Source organism: Schistocerca piceifrons, chromosome 5, assembly GCF_021461385.2.
Source record: "Schistocerca piceifrons isolate TAMUIC-IGC-003096 chromosome 5, iqSchPice1.1, whole genome shotgun sequence".
Lineage (NCBI taxonomy): Eukaryota > Metazoa > Arthropoda > Insecta > Orthoptera > Acrididae > Schistocerca > Schistocerca piceifrons.
Window position 1 is genome coordinate 598,808,765 of NC_060142.1, and position 26,767 is coordinate 598,835,531.

General features: G+C 49.8%; 46 non-coding genes across 46 annotated transcripts; all 46 read left to right on the forward strand.

The window, feature by feature from the left end:
- Positions 1–237: 237 nt before the first annotated feature.
- Trnat-cgu lies at positions 238–309 on the forward strand. The gene has a single exon. It is a non-coding gene; the product is annotated as a tRNA-Thr (tRNA).
- A 333-nt stretch (positions 310–642) lies between these two features.
- Positions 643–716, forward strand: Trnan-guu. Its single transcript has one exon. It is a non-coding gene; the product is annotated as a tRNA-Asn (tRNA).
- Positions 717–1,405: 689 nt separating this feature from the next.
- On the forward strand, positions 1,406–1,477 carry Trnat-cgu. The gene has a single exon. It is a non-coding gene; the product is annotated as a tRNA-Thr (tRNA).
- Positions 1,478–1,810: 333 nt separating this feature from the next.
- On the forward strand, positions 1,811–1,883 carry Trnan-guu. Its single transcript has one exon. It is a non-coding gene; the product is annotated as a tRNA-Asn (tRNA).
- A 689-nt stretch (positions 1,884–2,572) lies between these two features.
- Trnat-cgu lies at positions 2,573–2,644 on the forward strand. Its single transcript has one exon. It is a non-coding gene; the product is annotated as a tRNA-Thr (tRNA).
- A 333-nt stretch (positions 2,645–2,977) lies between these two features.
- Positions 2,978–3,051, forward strand: Trnan-guu. The gene has a single exon. It is a non-coding gene; the product is annotated as a tRNA-Asn (tRNA).
- Positions 3,052–3,740: 689 nt separating this feature from the next.
- On the forward strand, positions 3,741–3,812 carry Trnat-cgu. The gene has a single exon. It is a non-coding gene; the product is annotated as a tRNA-Thr (tRNA).
- A 333-nt stretch (positions 3,813–4,145) lies between these two features.
- Positions 4,146–4,218, forward strand: Trnan-guu. Its single transcript has one exon. It is a non-coding gene; the product is annotated as a tRNA-Asn (tRNA).
- Positions 4,219–4,907: 689 nt separating this feature from the next.
- On the forward strand, positions 4,908–4,979 carry Trnat-cgu. The gene has a single exon. It is a non-coding gene; the product is annotated as a tRNA-Thr (tRNA).
- A 333-nt stretch (positions 4,980–5,312) lies between these two features.
- Positions 5,313–5,386, forward strand: Trnan-guu. Its single transcript has one exon. It is a non-coding gene; the product is annotated as a tRNA-Asn (tRNA).
- Positions 5,387–6,075: 689 nt separating this feature from the next.
- Trnat-cgu lies at positions 6,076–6,147 on the forward strand. The gene has a single exon. It is a non-coding gene; the product is annotated as a tRNA-Thr (tRNA).
- Positions 6,148–6,480: 333 nt separating this feature from the next.
- Positions 6,481–6,554, forward strand: Trnan-guu. Its single transcript has one exon. It is a non-coding gene; the product is annotated as a tRNA-Asn (tRNA).
- A 689-nt stretch (positions 6,555–7,243) lies between these two features.
- Positions 7,244–7,315, forward strand: Trnat-cgu. The gene has a single exon. It is a non-coding gene; the product is annotated as a tRNA-Thr (tRNA).
- A 333-nt stretch (positions 7,316–7,648) lies between these two features.
- Positions 7,649–7,722, forward strand: Trnan-guu. Its single transcript has one exon. It is a non-coding gene; the product is annotated as a tRNA-Asn (tRNA).
- Positions 7,723–8,411: 689 nt separating this feature from the next.
- On the forward strand, positions 8,412–8,483 carry Trnat-cgu. Its single transcript has one exon. It is a non-coding gene; the product is annotated as a tRNA-Thr (tRNA).
- Positions 8,484–8,816: 333 nt separating this feature from the next.
- On the forward strand, positions 8,817–8,889 carry Trnan-guu. The gene has a single exon. It is a non-coding gene; the product is annotated as a tRNA-Asn (tRNA).
- Positions 8,890–9,578: 689 nt separating this feature from the next.
- Trnat-cgu lies at positions 9,579–9,650 on the forward strand. The gene has a single exon. It is a non-coding gene; the product is annotated as a tRNA-Thr (tRNA).
- A 333-nt stretch (positions 9,651–9,983) lies between these two features.
- Trnan-guu lies at positions 9,984–10,057 on the forward strand. Its single transcript has one exon. It is a non-coding gene; the product is annotated as a tRNA-Asn (tRNA).
- A 689-nt stretch (positions 10,058–10,746) lies between these two features.
- Trnat-cgu lies at positions 10,747–10,818 on the forward strand. The gene has a single exon. It is a non-coding gene; the product is annotated as a tRNA-Thr (tRNA).
- A 333-nt stretch (positions 10,819–11,151) lies between these two features.
- Trnan-guu lies at positions 11,152–11,225 on the forward strand. Its single transcript has one exon. It is a non-coding gene; the product is annotated as a tRNA-Asn (tRNA).
- A 689-nt stretch (positions 11,226–11,914) lies between these two features.
- Positions 11,915–11,986, forward strand: Trnat-cgu. The gene has a single exon. It is a non-coding gene; the product is annotated as a tRNA-Thr (tRNA).
- A 333-nt stretch (positions 11,987–12,319) lies between these two features.
- Trnan-guu lies at positions 12,320–12,392 on the forward strand. Its single transcript has one exon. It is a non-coding gene; the product is annotated as a tRNA-Asn (tRNA).
- Positions 12,393–13,081: 689 nt separating this feature from the next.
- Positions 13,082–13,153, forward strand: Trnat-cgu. Its single transcript has one exon. It is a non-coding gene; the product is annotated as a tRNA-Thr (tRNA).
- A 333-nt stretch (positions 13,154–13,486) lies between these two features.
- On the forward strand, positions 13,487–13,560 carry Trnan-guu. Its single transcript has one exon. It is a non-coding gene; the product is annotated as a tRNA-Asn (tRNA).
- A 689-nt stretch (positions 13,561–14,249) lies between these two features.
- Trnat-cgu lies at positions 14,250–14,321 on the forward strand. Its single transcript has one exon. It is a non-coding gene; the product is annotated as a tRNA-Thr (tRNA).
- Positions 14,322–14,654: 333 nt separating this feature from the next.
- Positions 14,655–14,728, forward strand: Trnan-guu. Its single transcript has one exon. It is a non-coding gene; the product is annotated as a tRNA-Asn (tRNA).
- Positions 14,729–15,417: 689 nt separating this feature from the next.
- On the forward strand, positions 15,418–15,489 carry Trnat-cgu. The gene has a single exon. It is a non-coding gene; the product is annotated as a tRNA-Thr (tRNA).
- A 333-nt stretch (positions 15,490–15,822) lies between these two features.
- Positions 15,823–15,896, forward strand: Trnan-guu. Its single transcript has one exon. It is a non-coding gene; the product is annotated as a tRNA-Asn (tRNA).
- A 689-nt stretch (positions 15,897–16,585) lies between these two features.
- Positions 16,586–16,657, forward strand: Trnat-cgu. The gene has a single exon. It is a non-coding gene; the product is annotated as a tRNA-Thr (tRNA).
- A 333-nt stretch (positions 16,658–16,990) lies between these two features.
- On the forward strand, positions 16,991–17,064 carry Trnan-guu. The gene has a single exon. It is a non-coding gene; the product is annotated as a tRNA-Asn (tRNA).
- A 689-nt stretch (positions 17,065–17,753) lies between these two features.
- On the forward strand, positions 17,754–17,825 carry Trnat-cgu. Its single transcript has one exon. It is a non-coding gene; the product is annotated as a tRNA-Thr (tRNA).
- Positions 17,826–18,158: 333 nt separating this feature from the next.
- Positions 18,159–18,232, forward strand: Trnan-guu. Its single transcript has one exon. It is a non-coding gene; the product is annotated as a tRNA-Asn (tRNA).
- A 689-nt stretch (positions 18,233–18,921) lies between these two features.
- On the forward strand, positions 18,922–18,993 carry Trnat-cgu. The gene has a single exon. It is a non-coding gene; the product is annotated as a tRNA-Thr (tRNA).
- A 333-nt stretch (positions 18,994–19,326) lies between these two features.
- Trnan-guu lies at positions 19,327–19,400 on the forward strand. The gene has a single exon. It is a non-coding gene; the product is annotated as a tRNA-Asn (tRNA).
- A 689-nt stretch (positions 19,401–20,089) lies between these two features.
- Positions 20,090–20,161, forward strand: Trnat-cgu. Its single transcript has one exon. It is a non-coding gene; the product is annotated as a tRNA-Thr (tRNA).
- Positions 20,162–20,494: 333 nt separating this feature from the next.
- Positions 20,495–20,568, forward strand: Trnan-guu. The gene has a single exon. It is a non-coding gene; the product is annotated as a tRNA-Asn (tRNA).
- A 689-nt stretch (positions 20,569–21,257) lies between these two features.
- Positions 21,258–21,329, forward strand: Trnat-cgu. Its single transcript has one exon. It is a non-coding gene; the product is annotated as a tRNA-Thr (tRNA).
- Positions 21,330–21,662: 333 nt separating this feature from the next.
- Positions 21,663–21,736, forward strand: Trnan-guu. The gene has a single exon. It is a non-coding gene; the product is annotated as a tRNA-Asn (tRNA).
- Positions 21,737–22,425: 689 nt separating this feature from the next.
- Positions 22,426–22,497, forward strand: Trnat-cgu. Its single transcript has one exon. It is a non-coding gene; the product is annotated as a tRNA-Thr (tRNA).
- Positions 22,498–22,830: 333 nt separating this feature from the next.
- On the forward strand, positions 22,831–22,904 carry Trnan-guu. Its single transcript has one exon. It is a non-coding gene; the product is annotated as a tRNA-Asn (tRNA).
- A 689-nt stretch (positions 22,905–23,593) lies between these two features.
- Trnat-cgu lies at positions 23,594–23,665 on the forward strand. Its single transcript has one exon. It is a non-coding gene; the product is annotated as a tRNA-Thr (tRNA).
- A 333-nt stretch (positions 23,666–23,998) lies between these two features.
- On the forward strand, positions 23,999–24,072 carry Trnan-guu. Its single transcript has one exon. It is a non-coding gene; the product is annotated as a tRNA-Asn (tRNA).
- A 689-nt stretch (positions 24,073–24,761) lies between these two features.
- On the forward strand, positions 24,762–24,833 carry Trnat-cgu. The gene has a single exon. It is a non-coding gene; the product is annotated as a tRNA-Thr (tRNA).
- A 333-nt stretch (positions 24,834–25,166) lies between these two features.
- Trnan-guu lies at positions 25,167–25,240 on the forward strand. Its single transcript has one exon. It is a non-coding gene; the product is annotated as a tRNA-Asn (tRNA).
- Positions 25,241–25,929: 689 nt separating this feature from the next.
- Positions 25,930–26,001, forward strand: Trnat-cgu. Its single transcript has one exon. It is a non-coding gene; the product is annotated as a tRNA-Thr (tRNA).
- Positions 26,002–26,334: 333 nt separating this feature from the next.
- Positions 26,335–26,408, forward strand: Trnan-guu. Its single transcript has one exon. It is a non-coding gene; the product is annotated as a tRNA-Asn (tRNA).
- Positions 26,409–26,767: the final 359 nt, after the last annotated feature.

The window sequence follows — 26,767 nt, forward strand, 5'->3', positions numbered from 1 at the left end:
GTCGAGCCACGCTATCCCACAAGCTGTGCACTAGGTCAGGATTGTGCAGACCGCTAACTTTTGGTGGGCCGACGCTCGTCGTCGATCGTAAGGGCGAAACATTCAAGAGATTTGGAAAACGGCAATGTGGACACCCCCAGCAGCAGCTGTGTGCCAAATCCGATATCTGGTCGAGGGCTGCAAGATTCAGTATGATGAAGTAACAATTTGGGGATAGCTCACAAACGCTAAGCTGCCGCCTTCTTAGCTCAGTGGTAGAGCACTGGTCTCGTAAACCAGGGGTCGTGAGTTCGAACCTCACAGAAGGCATTCATTATTTAAACCTTCCTGCAAGGAGCGGAGCTATCTCGAGCAGCATCTAACACATGGCAGTACACTGAATGAAAGGGATGTTCTACAACCTATGACAAGTATTCTACTGGCCTCAGAGGTTTTCTGAATGCATAGGCAGAACATTGGTTTGTATGCATTTTGTAGTATAATGTCATGCTTGGCGATGTCATTCGTTTACGAGCCTCGCTACAGTGTGCATGCACGTTATCCATGTGAAGAGGCGTAAGCAAATGCTACCATTCTGCGAGATTCCTGCAGAAGGTATACGAATTGCGTTGATATACAGAGCACAAGGGAGCTAAAGTCAAGGCCTCCGTGGCGCAATCGGCTAGCGCGTTCGGCTGTTAACCGAAAGGTTGGTGGTTCGAGCCCACCCGGGGGCGAAATCGTTTTAACCGGCACCGAGGTGAGGACATACGTCAACTTTGTTAGAGATACACAGCTAGTGTGACAATTTGGCTGCGTTTGAGTGATGCCACAGAGCCTTATACACATTCAGCCAAGTGACACTGTAGGTAAAAACATGGCCCTACACAGACGTTCTGCTGTTTTCCTTTTTATTCGTCATGTGTGACACTGCAGTAGAGGGACGCCCGCTACAAAAGACGTATTCTTTACATTCAATTTCAGCATATACGTCGCGAGTGCCATATGACAGGGCCTGTCTCTCGATGTCGATTTGTATTTGGTGTGTCTTAAGTGTCGGTCTGCAGTAGGCCGCTGTTGGCCGAGCGACGTGCAGTCGCCTTACATGAAGCCCCATGGGCAACGCCAGTGCCACTGTGGACAACAGCGCACTGTAGCCAGAGAGAGGAGCCGAAAGGCGCATTTCGCAGTCGAGCCACGCTATCCCACAAGCTGTGCACTAGGTCAGGATTGTGCAGACCGCTAACTTTTGGTGGGCCGACGCTCGTCGTCGATCGTAAGGGCGAAACATTCAAGAGATTTGGAAAACGGCAATGTGGACACCCCCAGCAGCAGCTGTGTGCCAAATCCGATATCTGGTCGAGGGCTGCAAGATTCAGTATGATGAAGTAACAATTTGGGGATAGCTCACAAACGCTAAGCTGCCGCCTTCTTAGCTCAGTGGTAGAGCACTGGTCTCGTAAACCAGGGGTCGTGAGTTCGAACCTCACAGAAGGCATTCATTATTTAAACCTTCCTGCAAGGAGCGGAGCTATCTCGAGCAGCATCTAACACATGGCAGTACACTGAATGAAAGGGATGTTCTACAACCTATGACAAGTATTCTACTGGCCTCAGAGGTTTTCTGAATGCATAGGCAGAACATTGGTTTGTATGCATTTTGTAGTATAATGTCATGCTTGGCGATGTCATTCGTTTACGAGCCTCGCTACAGTGTGCATGCACGTTATCCATGTGAAGAGGCGTAAGCAAATGCTACCATTCTGCGAGATTCCTGCAGAAGGTATACGAATTGCGTTGATATACAGACCACAAGGGAGCTAAAGTCAAGGCCTCCGTGGCGCAATCGGCTAGCGCGTTCGGCTGTTAACCGAAAGGATGTGGTTCGAGCCCACCCGGGGGCGAAATCGTTTTAACCGGCACCGAGGTGAGGACATACGTCAACTTTGTTAGAGATACACAGCTAGTGTGACAATTTGGCTGCGTTTGAGTGATGCCACAGAGCCTTATACACATTCAGCCAAGTGACACTGTAGGTAAAAACATGGCCCTACACAGACGTTCTGCTGTTTTCCTTTTTATTCGTCATGTGTGACACTGCAGTAGAGGGACGCCCGCTACAAAAGACGTATTCTTTACATTCAATTTCAGCATATACGTCGCGAGTGCCATATGACAGGGCCTGTCTCTCGATGTCGATTTGTATTTGGTGTGTCTTAAGTGTCGGTCTGCAGTAGGCCGCTGTTGGCCGAGCGACGTGCAGTCGCCTTACATGAAGCCCCATGGGCAACGCCAGTGCCACTGTGGACAACAGCGCACTGTAGCCAGAGAGAGGAGCCGAAAGGCGCATTTCGCAGTCGAGCCACGCTATCCCACAAGCTGTGCACTAGGTCAGGATTGTGCAGACCGCTAACTTTTGGTGGGCCGACGCTCGTCGTCGATCGTAAGGGCGAAACATTCAAGAGATTTGGAAAACGGCAATGTGGACACCCCCAGCAGCAGCTGTGTGCCAAATCCGATATCTGGTCGAGGGCTGCAAGATTCAGTATGATGAAGTAACAATTTGGGGATAGCTCACAAACGCTAAGCTGCCGCCTTCTTAGCTCAGTGGTAGAGCACTGGTCTCGTAAACCAGGGGTCGTGAGTTCGAACCTCACAGAAGGCATTCATTATTTAAACCTTCCTGCAAGGAGCGGAGCTATCTCGAGCAGCATCTAACACATGGCAGTACACTGAATGAAAGGGATGTTCTACAACCTATTACAAGTATTCTACTGGCCTCAGAGGTTTTCTGAATGCATAGGCAGAACATTGGTTTGTATGCATTTTGTAGTATAATGTCATGCTTGGCGATGTCATTCGTTTACGAGCCTCGCTACAGTGTGCATGCACGTTATCCATGTGAAGAGGCGTAAGCAAATGCTACCATTCTGCGAGATTCCTGCAGAAGGTATACGAATTGCGTTGATATACAGAGCACAAGGGAGCTAAAGTCAAGGCCTCCGTGGCGCAATCGGCTAGCGCGTTCGGCTGTTAACCGAAAGGTTGGTGGTTCGAGCCCACCCGGGGGCGAAATCGTTTTAACCGGCACCGAGGTGAGGACATACGTCAACTTTGTTAGAGATACACAGCTAGTGTGACAATTTGGCTGCGTTTGAGTGATGCCACAGAGCCTTATACACATTCAGCCAAGTGACACTGTAGGTAAAAACATGGCCCTACACAGACGTTCTGCTGTTTTCCTTTTTATTCGTCATGTGTGACACTGCAGTAGAGGGACGCCCGCTACAAAAGACGTATTCTTTACATTCAATTTCAGCATATACGTCGCGAGTGCCATATGACAGGGCCTGTCTCTCGATGTCGATTTGTATTTGGTGTGTCTTAAGTGTCGGTCTGCAGTAGGCCGCTGTTGGCCGAGCGACGTGCAGTCGCCTTACATGAAGCCCCATGGGCAACGCCAGTGCCACTGTGGACAACAGCGCACTGTAGCCAGAGAGAGGAGCCGAAAGGCGCATTTCGCAGTCGAGCCACGCTATCCCACAAGCTGTGCACTAGGTCAGGATTGTGCAGACCGCTAACTTTTGGTGGGCCGACGCTCGTCGTCGATCGTAAGGGCGAAACATTCAAGAGATTTGGAAAACGGCAATGTGGACACCCCCAGCAGCAGCTGTGTGCCAAATCCGATATCTGGTCGAGGGCTGCAAGATTCAGTATGATGAAGTAACAATTTGGGGATAGCTCACAAACGCTAAGCTGCCGCCTTCTTAGCTCAGTGGTAGAGCACTGGTCTCGTAAACCAGGGGTCGTGAGTTCGAACCTCACAGAAGGCATTCATTATTTAAACCTTCCTGCAAGGAGCGGAGCTATCTCGAGCAGCATCTAACACATGGCAGTACACTGAATGAAAGGGATGTTCTACAACCTATGACAAGTATTCTACTGGCCTCAGAGGTTTTCTGAATGCATAGGCAGAACATTGGTTTGTATGCATTTTGTAGTATAATGTCATGCTTGGCGATGTCATTCGTTTACGAGCCTCGCTACAGTGTGCATGCACGTTATCCATGTGAAGAGGCGTAAGCAAATGCTACCATTCTGCGAGATTCCTGCAGAAGGTATACGAATTGCGTTGATATACAGACCACAAGGGAGCTAAAGTCAAGGCCTCCGTGGCGCAATCGGCTAGCGCGTTCGGCTGTTAACCGAAAGGATGTGGTTCGAGCCCACCCGGGGGCGAAATCGTTTTAACCGGCACCGAGGTGAGGACATACGTCAACTTTGTTAGAGATACACAGCTAGTGTGACAATTTGGCTGCGTTTGAGTGATGCCACAGAGCCTTATACACATTCAGCCAAGTGACACTGTAGGTAAAAACATGGCCCTACACAGACGTTCTGCTGTTTTCCTTTTTATTCGTCATGTGTGACACTGCAGTAGAGGGACGCCCGCTACAAAAGACGTATTCTTTACATTCAATTTCAGCATATACGTCGCGAGTGCCATATGACAGGGCCTGTCTCTCGATGTCGATTTGTATTTGGTGTGTCTTAAGTGTCGGTCTGCAGTAGGCCGCTGTTGGCCGAGCGACGTGCAGTCGCCTTACATGAAGCCCCATGGGCAACGCCAGTGCCACTGTGGACAACAGCGCACTGTAGCCAGAGAGAGGAGCCGAAAGGCGCATTTCGCAGTCGAGCCACGCTATCCCACAAGCTGTGCACTAGGTCAGGATTGTGCAGACCGCTAACTTTTGGTGGGCCGACGCTCGTCGTCGATCGTAAGGGCGAAACATTCAAGAGATTTGGAAAACGGCAATGTGGACACCCCCAGCAGCAGCTGTGTGCCAAATCCGATATCTGGTCGAGGGCTGCAAGATTCAGTATGATGAAGTAACAATTTGGGGATAGCTCACAAACGCTAAGCTGCCGCCTTCTTAGCTCAGTGGTAGAGCACTGGTCTCGTAAACCAGGGGTCGTGAGTTCGAACCTCACAGAAGGCATTCATTATTTAAACCTTCCTGCAAGGAGCGGAGCTATCTCGAGCAGCATCTAACACATGGCAGTACACTGAATGAAAGGGATGTTCTACAACCTATTACAAGTATTCTACTGGCCTCAGAGGTTTTCTGAATGCATAGGCAGAACATTGGTTTGTATGCATTTTGTAGTATAATGTCATGCTTGGCGATGTCATTCGTTTACGAGCCTCGCTACAGTGTGCATGCACGTTATCCATGTGAAGAGGCGTAAGCAAATGCTACCATTCTGCGAGATTCCTGCAGAAGGTATACGAATTGCGTTGATATACAGAGCACAAGGGAGCTAAAGTCAAGGCCTCCGTGGCGCAATCGGCTAGCGCGTTCGGCTGTTAACCGAAAGGTTGGTGGTTCGAGCCCACCCGGGGGCGAAATCGTTTTAACCGGCACCGAGGTGAGGACATACGTCAACTTTGTTAGAGATACACAGCTAGTGTGACAATTTGGCTGCGTTTGAGTGATGCCACAGAGCCTTATACACATTCAGCCAAGTGACACTGTAGGTAAAAACATGGCCCTACACAGACGTTCTGATGTTTTCCTTTTTATTCGTCATGTGTGACACTGCAGTAGAGGGACGCCCGCTACAAAAGACGTATTCTTTACATTCAATTTCAGCATATACGTCGCGAGTGCCATATGACAGGGCCTGTCTCTCGATGTCGATTTGTATTTGGTGTGTCTTAAGTGTCGGTCTGCAGTAGGCCGCTGTTGGCCGAGCGACGTGCAGTCGCCTTACATGAAGCCCCATGGGCAACGCCAGTGCCACTGTGGACAACAGCGCACTGTAGCCAGAGAGAGGAGCCGAAAGGCGCATTTCGCAGTCGAGCCACGCTATCCCACAAGCTGTGCACTAGGTCAGGATTGTGCAGACCGCTAACTTTTGGTGGGCCGACGCTCGTCGTCGATCGTAAGGGCGAAACATTCAAGAGATTTGGAAAACGGCAATGTGGACACCCCCAGCAGCAGCTGTGTGCCAAATCCGATATCTGGTCGAGGGCTGCAAGATTCAGTATGATGAAGTAACAATTTGGGGATAGCTCACAAACGCTAAGCTGCCGCCTTCTTAGCTCAGTGGTAGAGCACTGGTCTCGTAAACCAGGGGTCGTGAGTTCGAACCTCACAGAAGGCATTCATTATTTAAACCTTCCTGCAAGGAGCGGAGCTATCTCGAGCAGCATCTAACACATGGCAGTACACTGAATGAAAGGGATGTTCTACAACCTATGACAAGTATTCTACTGGCCTCAGAGGTTTTCTGAATGCATAGGCAGAACATTGGTTTGTATGCATTTTGTAGTATAATGTCATGCTTGGCGATGTCATTCGTTTACGAGCCTCGCTACAGTGTGCATGCACGTTATCCATGTGAAGAGGCGTAAGCAAATGCTACCATTCTGCGAGATTCCTGCAGAAGGTATACGAATTGCGTTGATATACAGAGCACAAGGGAGCTAAAGTCAAGGCCTCCGTGGCGCAATCGGCTAGCGCGTTCGGCTGTTAACCGAAAGGTTGGTGGTTCGAGCCCACCCGGGGGCGAAATCGTTTTAACCGGCACCGAGGTGAGGACATACGTCAACTTTGTTAGAGATACACAGCTAGTGTGACAATTTGGCTGCGTTTGAGTGATGCCACAGAGCCTTATACACATTCAGCCAAGTGACACTGTAGGTAAAAACATGGCCCTACACAGACGTTCTGCTGTTTTCCTTTTTATTCGTCATGTGTGACACTGCAGTAGAGGGACGCCCGCTACAAAAGACGTATTCTTTACATTCAATTTCAGCATATACGTCGCGAGTGCCATATGACAGGGCCTGTCTCTCGATGTCGATTTGTATTTGGTGTGTCTTAAGTGTCGGTCTGCAGTAGGCCGCTGTTGGCCGAGCGACGTGCAGTCGCCTTACATGAAGCCCCATGGGCAACGCCAGTGCCACTGTGGACAACAGCGCACTGTAGCCAGAGAGAGGAGCCGAAAGGCGCATTTCGCAGTCGAGCCACGCTATCCCACAAGCTGTGCACTAGGTCAGGATTGTGCAGACCGCTAACTTTTGGTGGGCCGACGCTCGTCGTCGATCGTAAGGGCGAAACATTCAAGAGATTTGGAAAACGGCAATGTGGACACCCCCAGCAGCAGCTGTGTGCCAAATCCGATATCTGGTCGAGGGCTGCAAGATTCAGTATGATGAAGTAACAATTTGGGGATAGCTCACAAACGCTAAGCTGCCGCCTTCTTAGCTCAGTGGTAGAGCACTGGTCTCGTAAACCAAGGGTCGTGAGTTCGAACCTCACAGTAGGCATTCATTATTTAAACCTTCCTGCAAGGAGCGGAGCTATCTCGAGCAGCATCTAACACATGGCAGTACACTGAATGAAAGGGATGTTCTACAACCTATGACAAGTATTCTACTGGCCTCAGAGGTTTTCTGAATGCATAGGCAGAACATTGGTTTGTATGCATTTTGTAGTATAATGTCATGCTTGGCGATGTCATTCGTTTACGAGCCTCGCGACAGTGTGCATGCACGTTATCCATGTGAAGAGGCGTAAGCAAATGCTACCATTCTGCGAGATTCCTGCAGAAGGTATACGAATTGCGTTGATATACAGAGCACAAGGGAGCTAAAGTCAAGGCCTCCGTGGCGCAATCGGCTAGCGCGTTCGGATGTTAACCGAAAGGTTGGTGGTTCGAGCCCACCCGGGGGCGAAATCGTTTTAACCGGCACCGAGGTGAGGACATACGTCAACTTTGTTAGAGATACACAGCTAGTGTGACAATTTGGCTGCGTTTGAGTGATGCCACAGAGCCTTATACACATTCAGCCAAGTGACACTGTAGGTAAAAACATGGCCCTACACAGACGTTCTGATGTTTTCCTTTTTATTCGTCATGTGTGACACTGCAGTAGAGGGACGCCCGCTACAAAAGACGTATTCTTTACATTCAATTTCAGCATATACGTCGCGAGTGCCATATGACAGGGCCTGTCTCTCGATGTCGATTTGTATTTGGTGTGTCTTAAGTGTCGGTCTGCAGTAGGCCGCTGTTGGCCGAGCGACGTGCAGTCGCCTTACATGAAGCCCCATGGGCAACGCCAGTGCCACTGTGGACAACAGCGCACTGTAGCCAGAGAGAGGAGCCGAAAGGCGCATTTCGCAGTCGAGCCACGCTATCCCACAAGCTGTGCACTAGGTCAGGATTGTGCAGACCGCTAACTTTTGGTGGGCCGACGCTCGTCGTCGATCGTAAGGGCGAAACATTCAAGAGATTTGGAAAACGGCAATGTGGACACCCCCAGCAGCAGCTGTGTGCCAAATCCGATATCTGGTCGAGGGCTGCAAGATTCAGTATGATGAAGTAACAATTTGGGGATAGCTCACAAACGCTAAGCTGCCGCCTTCTTAGCTCAGTGGTAGAGCACTGGTCTCGTAAACCAGGGGTCGTGAGTTCGAACCTCACAGAAGGCATTCATTATTTAAACCTTCCTGCAAGGAGCGGAGCTATCTCGAGCAGCATCTAACACATGGCAGTACACTGAATGAAAGGGATGTTCTACAACCTATGACAAGTATTCTACTGGCCTCAGAGGTTTTCTGAATGCATAGGCAGAACATTGGTTTGTATGCATTTTGTAGTATAATGTCATGCTTGGCGATGTCATTCGTTTACGAGCCTCGCTACAGTGTGCATGCACGTTATCCATGTGAAGAGGCGTAAGCAAATGCTACCATTCTGCGAGATTCCTGCAGAAGGTATACGAATTGCGTTGATATACAGACCACAAGGGAGCTAAAGTCAAGGCCTCCGTGGCGCAATCGGCTAGCGCGTTCGGCTGTTAACCGAAACGATGTGGTTCGAGCCCACCCGGGGGCGAAATCGTTTTAACCGGCACCGAGGTGAGGACATACGTCAACTTTGTTAGAGATACACAGCTAGTGTGACAATTTGGCTGCGTTTGAGTGATGCCACAGAGCCTTATACACATTCAGCCAAGTGACACTGTAGGTAAAAACATGGCCCTACACAGACGTTCTGCTGTTTTCCTTTTTATTCGTCATGTGTGACACTGCAGTAGAGGGACGCCCGCTACAAAAGACGTATTCTTTACATTCAATTTCAGCATATACGTCGCGAGTGCCATATGACAGGGCCTGTCTCTCGATGTCGATTTGTATTTGGTGTGTCTTAAGTGTCGGTCTGCAGTAGGCCGCTGTTGGCCGAGCGACGTGCAGTCGCCTTACATGAAGCCCCATGGGCAACGCCAGTGCCACTGTGGACAACAGCGCACTGTAGCCAGAGAGAGGAGCCGAAAGGCGCATTTCGCAGTCGAGCCACGCTATCCCACAAGCTGTGCACTAGGTCAGGATTGTGCAGACCGCTAACTTTTGGTGGGCCGACGCTCGTCGTCGATCGTAAGGGCGAAACATTCAAGAGATTTGGAAAACGGCAATGTGGACACCCCCAGCAGCAGCTGTGTGCCAAATCCGATATCTGGTCGAGGGCTGCAAGATTCAGTATGATGAAGTAACAATTTGGGGATAGCTCACAAACGCTAAGCTGCCGCCTTCTTAGCTCAGTGGTAGAGCACTGGTCTCGTAAACCAGGGGTCGTGAGTTCGAACCTCACAGAAGGCATTCATTATTTAAACCTTCCTGCAAGGAGCGGAGCTATCTCGAGCAGCATCTAACACATGGCAGTACACTGAATGAAAGGGATGTTCTACAACCTATGACAAGTATTCTACTGGCCTCAGAGGTTTTCTGAATGCATAGGCAGAACATTGGTTTGTATGCATTTTGTAGTATAATGTCATGCTTGGCGATGTCATTCGTTTACGAGCCTCGCTACAGTGTGCATGCACGTTATCCATGTGAAGAGGCGTAAGCAAATGCTACCATTCTGCGAGATTCCTGCAGAAGGTATACGAATTGCGTTGATATACAGAGCACAAGGGAGCTAAAGTCAAGGCCTCCGTGGCGCAATCGGCTAGCGCGTTCGGCTGTTAACCGAAAGGTTGGTGGTTCGAGCCCACCCGGGGGCGAAATCGTTTTAACCGGCACCGAGGTGAGGACATACGTCAACTTTGTTAGAGATACACAGCTAGTGTGACAATTTGGCTGCGTTTGAGTGATGCCACAGAGCCTTATACACATTCAGCCAAGTGACACTGTAGGTAAAAACATGGCCCTACACAGACGTTCTGATGTTTTCCTTTTTATTCGTCATGTGTGACACTGCAGTAGAGGGACGCCCGCTACAAAAGACGTATTCTTTACATTCAATTTCAGCATATACGTCGCGAGTGCCATATGACAGGGCCTGTCTCTCGATGTCGATTTGTATTTGGTGTGTCTTAAGTGTCGGTCTGCAGTAGGCCGCTGTTGGCCGAGCGACGTGCAGTCGCCTTACATGAAGCCCCATGGGCAACGCCAGTGCCACTGTGGACAACAGCGCACTGTAGCCAGAGAGAGGAGCCGAAAGGCGCATTTCGCAGTCGAGCCACGCTATCCCACAAGCTGTGCACTAGGTCAGGATTGTGCAGACCGCTAACTTTTGGTGGGCCGACGCTCGTCGTCGATCGTAAGGGCGAAACATTCAAGAGATTTGGAAAACGGCAATGTGGACACCCCCAGCAGCAGCTGTGTGCCAAATCCGATATCTGGTCGAGGGCTGCAAGATTCAGTATGATGAAGTAACAATTTGGGGATAGCTCACAAACGCTAAGCTGCCGCCTTCTTAGCTCAGTGGTAGAGCACTGGTCTCGTAAACCAGGGGTCGTGAGTTCGAACCTCACAGAAGGCATTCATTATTTAAACCTTCCTGCAAGGAGCGGAGCTATCTCGAGCAGCATCTAACACATGGCAGTACACTGAATGAAAGGGATGTTCTACAACCTATGACAAGTATTCTACTGGCCTCAGAGGTTTTCTGAATGCATAGGCAGAACATTGGTTTGTATGCATTTTGTAGTATAATGTCATGCTTGGCGATGTCATTCGTTTACGAGCCTCGCTACAGTGTGCATGCACGTTATCCATGTGAAGAGGCGTAAGCAAATGCTACCATTCTGCGAGATTCCTGCAGAAGGTATACGAATTGCGTTGATATACAGAGCACAAGGGAGCTAAAGTCAAGGCCTCCGTGGCGCAATCGGCTAGCGCGTTCGGCTGTTAACCGAAAGGTTGGTGGTTCGAGCCCACCCGGGGGCGAAATCGTTTTAACCGGCACCGAGGTGAGGACATACGTCAACTTTGTTAGAGATACACAGCTAGTGTGACAATTTGGCTGCGTTTGAGTGATGCCACAGAGCCTTATACACATTCAGCCAAGTGACACTGTAGGTAAAAACATGGCCCTACACAGACGTTCTGATGTTTTCCTTTTTATTCGTCATGTGTGACACTGCAGTAGAGGGACGCCCGCTACAAAAGACGTATTCTTTACATTCAATTTCAGCATATACGTCGCGAGTGCCATATGACAGGGCCTGTCTCTCGATGTCGATTTGTATTTGGTGTGTCTTAAGTGTCGGTCTGCAGTAGGCCGCTGTTGGCCGAGCGACGTGCAGTCGCCTTACATGAAGCCCCATGGGCAACGCCAGTGCCACTGTGGACAACAGCGCACTGTAGCCAGAGAGAGGAGCCGAAAGGCGCATTTCGCAGTCGAGCCACGCTATCCCACAAGCTGTGCACTAGGTCAGGATTGTGCAGACCGCTAACTTTTGGTGGGCCGACGCTCGTCGTCGATCGTAAGGGCGAAACATTCAAGAGATTTGGAAAACGGCAATGTGGACACCCCCAGCAGCAGCTGTGTGCCAAATCCGATATCTGGTCGAGGGCTGCAAGATTCAGTATGATGAAGTAACAATTTGGGGATAGCTCACAAACGCTAAGCTGCCGCCTTCTTAGCTCAGTGGTAGAGCACTGGTCTCGTAAACCAGGGGTCGTGAGTTCGAACCTCACAGAAGGCATTCATTATTTAAACCTTCCTGCAAGGAGCGGAGCTATCTCGAGCAGCATCTAACACATGGCAGTACACTGAATGAAAGGGATGTTCTACAACCTATGACAAGTATTCTACTGGCCTCAGAGGTTTTCTGAATGCATAGGCAGAACATTGGTTTGTATGCATTTTGTAGTATAATGTCATGCTTGGCGATGTCATTCGTTTACGAGCCTCGCTACAGTGTGCATGCACGTTATCCATGTGAAGAGGCGTAAGCAAATGCTACCATTCTGCGAGATTCCTGCAGAAGGTATACGAATTGCGTTGATATACAGACCACAAGGGAGCTAAAGTCAAGGCCTCCGTGGCGCAATCGGCTAGCGCGTTCGGCTGTTAACCGAAAGGATGTGGTTCGAGCCCACCCGGGGGCGAAATCGTTTTAACCGGCACCGAGGTGAGGACATACGTCAACTTTGTTAGAGATACACAGCTAGTGTGACAATTTGGCTGCGTTTGAGTGATGCCACAGAGCCTTATACACATTCAGCCAAGTGACACTGTAGGTAAAAACATGGCCCTACACAGACGTTCTGCTGTTTTCCTTTTTATTCGTCATGTGTGACACTGCAGTAGAGGGACGCCCGCTACAAAAGACGTATTCTTTACATTCAATTTCAGCATATACGTCGCGAGTGCCATATGACAGGGCCTGTCTCTCGATGTCGATTTGTATTTGGTGTGTCTTAAGTGTCGGTCTGCAGTAGGCCGCTGTTGGCCGAGCGACGTGCAGTCGCCTTACATGAAGCCCCATGGGCAACGCCAGTGCCACTGTGGACAACAGCGCACTGTAGCCAGAGAGAGGAGCCGAAAGGCGCATTTCGCAGTCGAGCCACGCTATCCCACAAGCTGTGCACTAGGTCAGGATTGTGCAGACCGCTAACTTTTGGTGGGCCGACGCTCGTCGTCGATCGTAAGGGCGAAACATTCAAGAGATTTGGAAAACGGCAATGTGGACACCCCCAGCAGCAGCTGTGTGCCAAATCCGATATCTGGTCGAGGGCTGCAAGATTCAGTATGATGAAGTAACAATTTGGGGATAGCTCACAAACGCTAAGCTGCCGCCTTCTTAGCTCAGTGGTAGAGCACTGGTCTCGTAAACCAGGGGTCGTGAGTTCGAACCTCACAGAAGGCATTCATTATTTAAACCTTCCTGCAAGGAGCGGAGCTATCTCGAGCAGCATCTAACACATGGCAGTACACTGAATGAAAGGGATGTTCTACAACCTATGACAAGTATTCTACTGGCCTCAGAGGTTTTCTGAATGCATAGGCAGAACATTGGTTTGTATGCATTTTGTAGTATAATGTCATGCTTGGCGATGTCATTCGTTTACGAGCCTCGCTACAGTGTGCATGCACGTTATCCATGTGAAGAGGCGTAAGCAAATGCTACCATTCTGCGAGATTCCTGCAGAAGGTATACGAATTGCGTTGATATACAGAGCACAAGGGAGCTAAAGTCAAGGCCTCCGTGGCGCAATCGGCTAGCGCGTTCGGCTGTTAACCGAAAGGTTGGTGGTTCGAGCCCGCCCGGGGGCGAAATCGTTTTAACCGGCACCGAGGTGAGGACATACGTCAACTTTGTTAGAGATACACAGCTAGTGTGACAATTTGGCTGCGTTTGAGTGATGCCACAGAGCCTTATACACATTCAGCCAAGTGACACTGTAGGTAAAAACATGGCCCTACACAGACGTTCTGCTGTTTTCCTTTTTATTCGTCATGTGTGACACTGCAGTAGAGGGACGCCCGCTACAAAAGACGTATTCTTTACATTCAATTTCAGCATATACGTCGCGAGTGCCATATGACAGGGCCTGTCTCTCGATGTCGATTTGTATTTGGTGTGTCTTAAGTGTCGGTCTGCAGTAGGCCGCTGTTGGCCGAGCGACGTGCAGTCGCCTTACATGAAGCCCCATGGGCAACGCCAGTGCCACTGTGGACAACAGCGCACTGTAGCCAGAGAGAGGAGCCGAAAGGCGCATTTCGCAGTCGAGCCACGCTATCCCACAAGCTGTGCACTAGGTCAGGATTGTGCAGACCGCTAACTTTTGGTGGGCCGACGCTCGTCGTCGATCGTAAGGGCGAAACATTCAAGAGATTTGGAAAACGGCAATGTGGACACCCCCAGCAGCAGCTGTGTGCCAAATCCGATATCTGGTCGAGGGCTGCAAGATTCAGTATGATGAAGTAACAATTTGGGGATAGCTCACAAACGCTAAGCTGCCGCCTTCTTAGCTCAGTGGTAGAGCACTGGTCTCGTAAACCAGGGGTCGTGAGTTCGAACCTCACAGAAGGCATTCATTATTTAAACCTTCCTGCAAGGAGCGGAGCTATCTCGAGCAGCATCTAACACATGGCAGTACACTGAATGAAAGGGATGTTCTACAACCTATGACAAGTATTCTACTGGCCTCAGAGGTTTTCTGAATGCATAGGCAGAACATTGGTTTGTATGCATTTTGTAGTATAATGTCATGCTTGGCGATGTCATTCGTTTACGAGCCTCGCTACAGTGTGCATGCACGTTATCCATGTGAAGAGGCGTAAGCAAATGCTACCATTCTGCGAGATTCCTGCAGAAGGTATACGAATTGCGTTGATATACAGAGCACAAGGGAGCTAAAGTCAAGGCCTCCGTGGCGCAATCGGCTAGCGCGTTCGGCTGTTAACCGAAAGGTTGGTGGTTCGAGCCCACCCGGGGGCGAAATCGTTTTAACCGGCACCGAGGTGAGGACATACGTCAACTTTGTTAGAGATACACAGCTAGTGTGACAATTTGGCTGCGTTTGAGTGATGCCACAGAGCCTTATACACATTCAGCCAAGTGACACTGTAGGTAAAAACATGGCCCTACACAGACGTTCTGATGTTTTCCTTTTTATTCGTCATGTGTGACACTGCAGTAGAGGGACGCCCGCTACAAAAGACGTATTCTTTACATTCAATTTCAGCATATACGTCGCGAGTGCCATATGACAGGGCCTGTCTCTCGATGTCGATTTGTATTTGGTGTGTCTTAAGTGTCGGTCTGCAGTAGGCCGCTGTTGGCCGAGCGACGTGCAGTCGCCTTACATGAAGCCCCATGGGCAACGCCAGTGCCACTGTGGACAACAGCGCACTGTAGCCAGAGAGAGGAGCCGAAAGGCGCATTTCGCAGTCGAGCCACGCTATCCCACAAGCTGTGCACTAGGTCAGGATTGTGCAGACCGCTAACTTTTGGTGGGCCGACGCTCGTCGTCGATCGTAAGGGCGAAACATTCAAGAGATTTGGAAAACGGCAATGTGGACACCCCCAGCAGCAGCTGTGTGCCAAATCCGATATCTGGTCGAGGGCTGCAAGATTCAGTATGATGAAGTAACAATTTGGGGATAGCTCACAAACGCTAAGCTGCCGCCTTCTTAGCTCAGTGGTAGAGCACTGGTCTCGTAAACCAGGGGTCGTGAGTTCGAACCTCACAGAAGGCATTCATTATTTAAACCTTCCTGCAAGGAGCGGAGCTATCTCGAGCAGCATCTAACACATGGCAGTACACTGAATGAAAGGGATGTTCTACAACCTATGACAAGTATTCTACTGGCCTCAGAGGTTTTCTGAATGCATAGGCAGAACATTGGTTTGTATGCATTTTGTAGTATAATGTCATGCTTGGCGATGTCATTCGTTTACGAGCCTCGCTACAGTGTGCATGCACGTTATCCATGTGAAGAGGCGTAAGCAAATGCTACCATTCTGCGAGATTCCTGCAGAAGGTATACGAATTGCGTTGATATACAGACCACAAGGGAGCTAAAGTCAAGGCCTCCGTGGCGCAATCGGCTAGCGCGTTCGGCTGTTAACCGAAAGGTTGGTGGTTCGAGCCCACCCGGGGGCGAAATCGTTTTAACCGGCACCGAGGTGAGGACATACGTCAACTTTGTTAGAGATACACAGCTAGTGTGACAATTTGGCTGCGTTTGAGTGATGCCACAGAGCCTTATACACATTCAGCCAAGTGACACTGTAGGTAAAAACATGGCCCTACACAGACGTTCTGATGTTTTCCTTTTTATTCGTCATGTGTGACACTGCAGTAGAGGGACGCCCGCTACAAAAGACGTATTCTTTACATTCAATTTCAGCATATACGTCGCGAGTGCCATATGACAGGGCCTGTCTCTCGATGTCGATTTGTATTTGGTGTGTCTTAAGTGTCGGTCTGCAGTAGGCCGCTGTTGGCCGAGCGACGTGCAGTCGCCTTACATGAAGCCCCATGGGCAACGCCAGTGCCACTGTGGACAACAGCGCACTGTAGCCAGAGAGAGGAGCCGAAAGGCGCATTTCGCAGTCGAGCCACGCTATCCCACAAGCTGTGCACTAGGTCAGGATTGTGCAGACCGCTAACTTTTGGTGGGCCGACGCTCGTCGTCGATCGTAAGGGCGAAACATTCAAGAGATTTGGAAAACGGCAATGTGGACACCCCCAGCAGCAGCTGTGTGCCAAATCCGATATCTGGTCGAGGGCTGCAAGATTCAGTATGATGAAGTAACAATTTGGGGATAGCTCACAAACGCTAAGCTGCCGCCTTCTTAGCTCAGTGGTAGAGCACTGGTCTCGTAAACCAGGGGTCGTGAGTTCGAACCTCACAGAAGGCATTCATTATTTAAACCTTCCTGCAAGGAGCGGAGCTATCTCGAGCAGCATCTAACACATGGCAGTACACTGAATGAAAGGGATGTTCTACAACCTATGACAAGTATTCTACTGGCCTCAGAGGTTTTCTGAATGCATAGGCAGAACATTGGTTTGTATGCATTTTGTAGTATAATGTCATGCTTGGCGATGTCATTCGTTTACGAGCCTCGCTACAGTGTGCATGCACGTTATCCATGTGAAGAGGCGTAAGCAAATGCTACCATTCTGCGAGATTCCTGCAGAAGGTATACGAATTGCGTTGATATACAGAGCACAAGGGAGCTAAAGTCAAGGCCTCCGTGGCGCAATCGGCTAGCGCGTTCGGCTGTTAACCGAAAGGTTGGTGGTTCGAGCCCACCCGGGGGCGAAATCGTTTTAACCGGCACCGAGGTGAGGACATACGTCAACTTTGTTAGAGATACACAGCTAGTGTGACAATTTGGCTGCGTTTGAGTGATGCCACAGAGCCTTATACACATTCAGCCAAGTGACACTGTAGGTAAAAACATGGCCCTACACAGACGTTCTGCTGTTTTCCTTTTTATTCGTCATGTGTGACACTGCAGTAGAGGGACGCCCGCTACAAAAGACGTATTCTTTACATTCAATTTCAGCATATACGTCGCGAGTGCCATATGACAGGGCCTGTCTCTCGATGTCGATTTGTATTTGGTGTGTCTTAAGTGTCGGTCTGCAGTAGGCCGCTGTTGGCCGAGCGACGTGCAGTCGCCTTACATGAAGCCCCATGGGCAACGCCAGTGCCACTGTGGACAACAGCGCACTGTAGCCAGAGAGAGGAGCCGAAAGGCGCATTTCGCAGTCGAGCCACGCTATCCCACAAGCTGTGCACTAGGTCAGGATTGTGCAGACCGCTAACTTTTGGTGGGCCGACGCTCGTCGTCGATCGTAAGGGCGAAACATTCAAGAGATTTGGAAAACGGCAATGTGGACACCCCCAGCAGCAGCTGTGTGCCAAATCCGATATCTGGTCGAGGGCTGCAAGATTCAGTATGATGAAGTAACAATTTGGGGATAGCTCACAAACGCTAAGCTGCCGCCTTCTTAGCTCAGTGGTAGAGCACTGGTCTCGTAAACCAGGGGTCGTGAGTTCGAACCTCACAGAAGGCATTCATTATTTAAACCTTCCTGCAAGGAGCGGAGCTATCTCGAGCAGCATCTAACACATGGCAGTACACTGAATGAAAGGGATGTTCTACAACCTATGACAAGTATTCTACTGGCCTCAGAGGTTTTCTGAATGCATAGGCAGAACATTGGTTTGTATGCATTTTGTAGTATAATGTCATGCTTGGCGATGTCATTCGTTTACGAGCCTCGCTACAGTGTGCATGCACGTTATCCATGTGAAGAGGCGTAAGCAAATGCTACCATTCTGCGAGATTCCTGCAGAAGGTATACGAATTGCGTTGATATACAGAGCACAAGGGAGCTAAAGTCAAGGCCTCCGTGGCGCAATCGGCTAGCGCGTTCGGCTGTTAACCGAAAGGTTGGTGGTTCGAGCCCACCCGGGGGCGAAATCGTTTTAACCGGCACCGAGGTGAGGACATACGTCAACTTTGTTAGAGATACACAGCTAGTGTGACAATTTGGCTGCGTTTGAGTGATGCCACAGAGCCTTATACACATTCAGCCAAGTGACACTGTAGGTAAAAACATGGCCCTACACAGACGTTCTGCTGTTTTCCTTTTTATTCGTCATGTGTGACACTGCAGTAGAGGGACGCCCGCTACAAAAGACGTATTCTTTACATTCAATTTCAGCATATACGTCGCGAGTGCCATATGACAGGGCCTGTCTCTCGATGTCGATTTGTATTTGGTGTGTCTTAAGTGTCGGTCTGCAGTAGGCCGCTGTTGGCCGAGCGACGTGCAGTCGCCTTACATGAAGCCCCATGGGCAACGCCAGTGCCACTGTGGACAACAGCGCACTGTAGCCAGAGAGAGGAGCCGAAAGGCGCATTTCGCAGTCGAGCCACGCTATCCCACAAGCTGTGCACTAGGTCAGGATTGTGCAGACCGCTAACTTTTGGTGGGCCGACGCTCGTCGTCGATCGTAAGGGCGAAACATTCAAGAGATTTGGAAAACGGCAATGTGGACACCCCCAGCAGCAGCTGTGTGCCAAATCCGATATCTGGTCGAGGGCTGCAAGATTCAGTATGATGAAGTAACAATTTGGGGATAGCTCACAAACGCTAAGCTGCCGCCTTCTTAGCTCAGTGGTAGAGCACTGGTCTCGTAAACCAGGGGTCGTGAGTTCGAACCTCACAGAAGGCATTCATTATTTAAACCTTCCTGCAAGGAGCGGAGCTATCTCGAGCAGCATCTAACACATGGCAGTACACTGAATGAAAGGGATGTTCTACAACCTATGACAAGTATTCTACTGGCCTCAGAGGTTTTCTGAATGCATAGGCAGAACATTGGTTTGTATGCATTTTGTAGTATAATGTCATGCTTGGCGATGTCATTCGTTTACGAGCCTCGCTACAGTGTGCATGCACGTTATCCATGTGAAGAGGCGTAAGCAAATGCTACCATTCTGCGAGATTCCTGCAGAAGGTATACGAATTGCGTTGATATACAGACCACAAGGGAGCTAAAGTCAAGGCCTCCGTGGCGCAATCGGCTAGCGCGTTCGGCTGTTAACCGAAAGGTTGGTGGTTCGAGCCCACCCGGGGGCGAAATCGTTTTAACCGGCACCGAGGTGAGGACATACGTCAACTTTGTTAGAGATACACAGCTAGTGTGACAATTTGGCTGCGTTTGAGTGATGCCACAGAGCCTTATACACATTCAGCCAAGTGACACTGTAGGTAAAAACATGGCCCTACACAGACGTTCTGATGTTTTCCTTTTTATTCGTCATGTGTGACACTGCAGTAGAGGGACGCCCGCTACAAAAGACGTATTCTTTACATTCAATTTCAGCATATACGTCGCGAGTGCCATATGACAGGGCCTGTCTCTCGATGTCGATTTGTATTTGGTGTGTCTTAAGTGTCGGTCTGCAGTAGGCCGCTGTTGGCCGAGCGACGTGCAGTCGCCTTACATGAAGCCCCATGGGCAACGCCAGTGCCACTGTGGACAACAGCGCACTGTAGCCAGAGAGAGGAGCCGAAAGGCGCATTTCGCAGTCGAGCCACGCTATCCCACAAGCTGTGCACTAGGTCAGGATTGTGCAGACCGCTAACTTTTGGTGGGCCGACGCTCGTCGTCGATCGTAAGGGCGAAACATTCAAGAGATTTGGAAAACGGCAATGTGGACACCCCCAGCAGCAGCTGTGTGCCAAATCCGATATCTGGTCGAGGGCTGCAAGATTCAGTATGATGAAGTAACAATTTGGGGATAGCTCACAAACGCTAAGCTGCCGCCTTCTTAGCTCAGTGGTAGAGCACTGGTCTCGTAAACCAGGGGTCGTGAGTTCGAACCTCACAGAAGGCATTCATTATTTAAACCTTCCTGCAAGGAGCGGAGCTATCTCGAGCAGCATCTAACACATGGCAGTACACTGAATGAAAGGGATGTTCTACAACCTATGACAAGTATTCTACTGGCCTCAGAGGTTTTCTGAATGCATAGGCAGAACATTGGTTTGTATGCATTTTGTAGTATAATGTCATGCTTGGCGATGTCATTCGTTTACGAGCCTCGCTACAGTGTGCATGCACGTTATCCATGTGAAGAGGCGTAAGCAAATGCTACCATTCTGCGAGATTCCTGCAGAAGGTATACGAATTGCGTTGATATACAGAGCACAAGGGAGCTAAAGTCAAGGCCTCCGTGGCGCAATCGGCTAGCGCGTTCGGCTGTTAACCGAAAGGTTGGTGGTTCGAGCCCACCCGGGGGCGAAATCGTTTTAACCGGCACCGAGGTGAGGACATACGTCAACTTTGTTAGAGATACACAGCTAGTGTGACAATTTGGCTGCGTTTGAGTGATGCCACAGAGCCTTATACACATTCAGCCAAGTGACACTGTAGGTAAAAACATGGCCCTACACAGACGTTCTGCTGTTTTCCTTTTTATTCGTCATGTGTGACACTGCAGTAGAGGGACGCCCGCTACAAAAGACGTATTCTTTACATTCAATTTCAGCATATACGTCGCGAGTGCCATATGACAGGGCCTGTCTCTCGATGTCGATTTGTATTTGGTGTGTCTTAAGTGTCGGTCTGCAGTAGGCCGCTGTTGGCCGAGCGACGTGCAGTCGCCTTACATGAAGCCCCATGGGCAACGCCAGTGCCACTGTGGACAACAGCGCACTGTAGCCAGAGAGAGGAGCCGAAAGGCGCATTTCGCAGTCGAGCCACGCTATCCCACAAGCTGTGCACTAGGTCAGGATTGTGCAGACCGCTAACTTTTGGTGGGCCGACGCTCGTCGTCGATCGTAAGGGCGAAACATTCAAGAGATTTGGAAAACGGCAATGTGGACACCCCCAGCAGCAGCTGTGTGCCAAATCCGATATCTGGTCGAGGGCTGCAAGATTCAGTATGATGAAGTAACAATTTGGGGATAGCTCACAAACGCTAAGCTGCCGCCTTCTTAGCTCAGTGGTAGAGCACTGGTCTCGTAAACCAGGGGTCGTGAGTTCGAACCTCACAGAAGGCATTCATTATTTAAACCTTCCTGCAAGGAGCGGAGCTATCTCGAGCAGCATCTAACACATGGCAGTACACTGAATGAAAGGGATGTTCTACAACCTATGACAAGTATTCTACTGGCCTCAGAGGTTTTCTGAATGCATAGGCAGAACATTGGTTTGTATGCATTTTGTAGTATAATGTCATGCTTGGCGATGTCATTCGTTTACGAGCCTCGCTACAGTGTGCATGCACGTTATCCATGTGAAGAGGCGTAAGCAAATGCTACCATTCTGCGAGATTCCTGCAGAAGGTATACGAATTGCGTTGATATACAGAGCACAAGGGAGCTAAAGTCAAGGCCTCCGTGGCGCAATCGGCTAGCGCGTTCGGCTGTTAACCGAAAGGTTGGTGGTTCGAGCCCACCCGGGGGCGAAATCGTTTTAACCGGCACCGAGGTGAGGACATACGTCAACTTTGTTAGAGATACACAGCTAGTGTGACAATTTGGCTGCGTTTGAGTGATGCCACAGAGCCTTATACACATTCAGCCAAGTGACACTGTAGGTAAAAACATGGCCCTACACAGACGTTCTGCTGTTTTCCTTTTTATTCGTCATGTGTGACACTGCAGTAGAGGGACGCCCGCTACAAAAGACGTATTCTTTACATTCAATTTCAGCATATACGTCGCGAGTGCCATATGACAGGGCCTGTCTCTCGATGTCGATTTGTATTTGGTGTGTCTTAAGTGTCGGTCTGCAGTAGGCCGCTGTTGGCCGAGCGACGTGCAGTCGCCTTACATGAAGCCCCATGGGCAACGCCAGTGCCACTGTGGACAACAGCGCACTGTAGCCAGAGAGAGGAGCCGAAAGGCGCATTTCGCAGTCGAGCCACGCTATCCCACAAGCTGTGCACTAGGTCAGGATTGTGCAGACCGCTAACTTTTGGTGGGCCGACGCTCGTCGTCGATCGTAAGGGCGAAACATTCAAGAGATTTGGAAAACGGCAATGTGGACACCCCCAGCAGCAGCTGTGTGCCAAATCCGATATCTGGTCGAGGGCTGCAAGATTCAGTATGATGAAGTAACAATTTGGGGATAGCTCACAAACGCTAAGCTGCCGCCTTCTTAGCTCAGTGGTAGAGCACTGGTCTCGTAAACCAGGGGTCGTGAGTTCGAACCTCACAGAAGGCATTCATTATTTAAACCTTCCTGCAAGGAGCGGAGCTATCTCGAGCAGCATCTAACACATGGCAGTACACTGAATGAAAGGGATGTTCTACAACCTATGACAAGTATTCTACTGGCCTCAGAGGTTTTCTGAATGCATAGGCAGAACATTGGTTTGTATGCATTTTGTAGTATAATGTCATGCTTGGCGATGTCATTCGTTTACGAGCCTCGCTACAGTGTGCATGCACGTTATCCATGTGAAGAGGCGTAAGCAAATGCTACCATTCTGCGAGATTCCTGCAGAAGGTATACGAATTGCGTTGATATACAGAGCACAAGGGAGCTAAAGTCAAGGCCTCCGTGGCGCAATCGGCTAGCGCGTTCGGCTGTTAACCGAAAGGTTGGTGGTTCGAGCCCACCCGGGGGCGAAATCGTTTTAACCGGCACCGAGGTGAGGACATACGTCAACTTTGTTAGAGATACACAGCTAGTGTGACAATTTGGCTGCGTTTGAGTGATGCCACAGAGCCTTATACACATTCAGCCAAGTGACACTGTAGGTAAAAACATGGCCCTACACAGACGTTCTGCTGTTTTCCTTTTTATTCGTCATGTGTGACACTGCAGTAGAGGGACGCCCGCTACAAAAGACGTATTCTTTACATTCAATTTCAGCATATACGTCGCGAGTGCCATATGACAGGGCCTGTCTCTCGATGTCGATTTGTATTTGGTGTGTCTTAAGTGTCGGTCTGCAGTAGGCCGCTGTTGGCCGAGCGACGTGCAGTCGCCTTACATGAAGCCCCATGGGCAACGCCAGTGCCACTGTGGACAACAGCGCACTGTAGCCAGAGAGAGGAGCCGAAAGGCGCATTTCGCAGTCAAGCCACGCTATCCCACAAGCTGTGCACTAGGTCAGGATTGTGCAGACCGCTAACTTTTGGTGGGCCGACGCTCGTCGTCGATCGTAAGGTCGAAACATTCAAGAGATTTGGAAAACGGCAATGTGGACACCCCCAGCAGCAGCTGTGTGCCAAATCCGATATCTGGTCGAGGGCTGCAAGATTCAGTATGATGAAGTAACAATTTGGGGATAGCTCACAAACGCTAAGCTGCCGCCTTCTTAGCTCAGTGGTAGAGCACTGGTCTCGTAAACCAGGGGTCGTGAGTTCGAACCTCACAGAAGGCATTCATTATTTAAACCTTCCTGCAAGGAGCGGAGCTATCTCGAGCAGCATCTAACACATGGCAGTACACTGAATGAAAGGGATGTTCTACAACCTATGACAAGTATTCTACTGGCCTCAGAGGTTTTCTGAATGCATAGGCAGAACATTGGTTTGTATGCATTTTGTAGTATAATGTCATGCTTGGCGATGTCATTCGTTTACGAGCCTCGCTACAGTGTGCATGCACGTTATCCATGTGAAGAGGCGTAAGCAAATGCTACCATTCTGCGAGATTCCTGCAGAAGGTATACGAATTGCGTTGATATACAGAGCACAAGGGAGCTAAAGTCAAGGCCTCCGTGGCGCAATCGGCTAGCGCGTTCGGCTGTTAACCGAAAGGTTGGTGGTTCGAGCCCACCCGGGGGCGAAATCGTTTTAACCGGCACCGAGGTGAGGACATACGTCAACTTTGTTAGAGATACACAGCTAGTGTGACAATTTGGCTGCGTTTGAGTGATGCCACAGAGCCTTATACACATTCAGCCAAGTGACACTGTAGGTAAAAACATGGCCCTACACAGACGTTCTGCTGTTTTCCTTTTTATTCGTCATGTGTGACACTGCAGTAGAGGGACGCCCGCTACAAAAGACGTATTCTTTACATTCAATTTCAGCATATACGTCGCGAGTGCCATATGACAGGGCCTGTCTCTCGATGTCGATTTGTATTTGGTGTGTCTTAAGTGTCGGTCTGCAGTAGGCCGCTGTTGGCCGAGCGACGTGCAGTCGCCTTACATGAAGCCCCATGGGCAACGCCAGTGCCACTGTGGACAACAGCGCACTGTAGCCAGAGAGAGGAGCCGAAAGGCGCATTTCGCAGTCGAGCCACGCTATCCCACAAGCTGTGCACTAGGTCAGGATTGTGCAGACCGCTAACTTTTGGTGGGCCGACGCTCGTCGTCGATCGTAAGGGCGAAACATTCAAGAGATTTGGAAAACGGCAATGTGGACACCCCCAGCAGCAGCTGTGTGCCAAATCCGATATCTGGTCGAGGGCTGCAAGATTCAGTATGGTGAAGTAACAATTTGGGGATAGCTCACAAACGCTAAGCTGCCGCCTTCTTAGCTCAGTGGTAGAGCACTGGTCTCGTAAACCAGGGGTCGTGAGTTCGAACCTCACAGAAGGCATTCATTATTTAAACCTTCCTGCAAGGAGCGGAGCTATCTCGAGCAGCATCTAACACATGGCAGTACACTGAATGAAAGGGATGTTCTACAACCTATGACAAGTATTCTACTGGCCTCAGAGGTTTTCTGAATGCATAGGCAGAACATTGGTTTGTATGCATTTTGTAGTATAATGTCATGCTTGGCGATGTCATTCGTTTACGAGCCTCGCTACAGTGTGCATGCACGTTATCCATGTGAAGAGGCGTAAGCAAATGCTACCATTCTGCGAGATTCCTGCAGAAGGTATACGAATTGCGTTGATATACAGACCACAAGGGAGCTAAAGTCAAGGCCTCCGTGGCGCAATCGGCTAGCGCGTTCGGCTGTTAACCGAAAGGTTGGTGGTTCGAGCCCACCCGGGGGCGAAATCGTTTTAACCGGCACCGAGGTGAGGACATACGTCAACTTTGTTAGAGATACACAGCTAGTGTGACAATTTGGCTGCGTTTGAGTGATGCCACAGAGCCTTATACACATTCAGCCAAGTGACACTGTAGGTAAAAACATGGCCCTACACAGACGTTCTGCTGTTTTCCTTTTTATTCGTCATGTGTGACACTGCAGTAGAGGGACGCCCGCTACAAAAGACGTATTCTTTACATTCAATTTCAGCATATACGTCGCGAGTGCCATATGACAGGGCCTGTCTCTCGATGTCGATTTGTATTTGGTGTGTCTTAAGTGTCGGTCTGCAGTAGGCCGCTGTTGGCCGAGCGACGTGCAGTCGCCTTACATGAAGCCCCATGGGCAACGCCAGTGCCACTGTGGACAACAGCGCACTGTAGCCAGAGAGAGGAGCCGAAAGGCGCATTTCGCAGTCGAGCCACGCTATCCCACAAGCTGTGCACTAGGTCAGGATTGTGCAGACCGCTAACTTTTGGTGGGCCGACGCTCGTCGTCGATCGTAAGGGCGAAACATTCAAGAGATTTGGAAAACGGCAATGTGGACACCCCCAGCAGCAGCTGTGTGCCAAATCCGATATCTGGTCGAGGGCTGCAAGATTCAGTATGATGAAGTAACAATTTGGGGATAGCTCACAAACGCTAAGCTGCCGCCTTCTTAGCTCAGTGGTAGAGCACTGGTCTCGTAAACCAGGGGTCGTGAGTTCGAACCTCACAGAAGGCATTCATTATTTAAACCTTCCTGCAAGGAGCGGAGCTATCTCGAGCAGCATCTAACACATGGCAGTACACTGAATGAAAGGGATGTTCTACAACCTATGACAAGTATTCTACTGGCCTCAGAGGTTTTCTGAATGCATAGGCAGAACATTGGTTTGTATGCATTTTGTAGTATAATGTCATGCTTGGCGATGTCATTCGTTTACGAGCCTCGCTACAGTGTGCATGCACGTTATCCATGTGAAGAGGCGTAAGCAAATGCTACCATTCTGCGAGATTCCTGCAGAAGGTATACGAATTGCGTTGATATACAGACCACAAGGGAGCTAAAGTCGAGGCCTCCGTGGCGCAATCGGCTAGCGCGTTCGGCTGTTAACCGAAAGGTTGGTGGTTCGAGCCCACCCGGGGGCGAAATCGTTTTAACCGGCACCGAGGTGAGGACATACGTCAACTTTGTTAGAGATACACAGCTAGTGTGACAATTTGGCTGCGTTTGAGTGACGCCACAGAGCCTTATACTCATTCAGCCAAGTGACACTGTAGGTAAAAACATGGCCCTACACAGACGTTCTGCTGTTTTCCTTTTTATTCGTCATGTGTGACACTGCAGTAGAGGGACGCCCGCTACAAAAGACGTATTCTTTACATTCAATTTCAGCATATACGTCGCGAGTGCCATATGACAGGGCCTGTCTCTCGATGTCGATTTGTATTTGGTGTGTCTTAAGTGTCGGTCTGCAGTAGGCCGCTGTTGGCCGAGCGACGTGCAG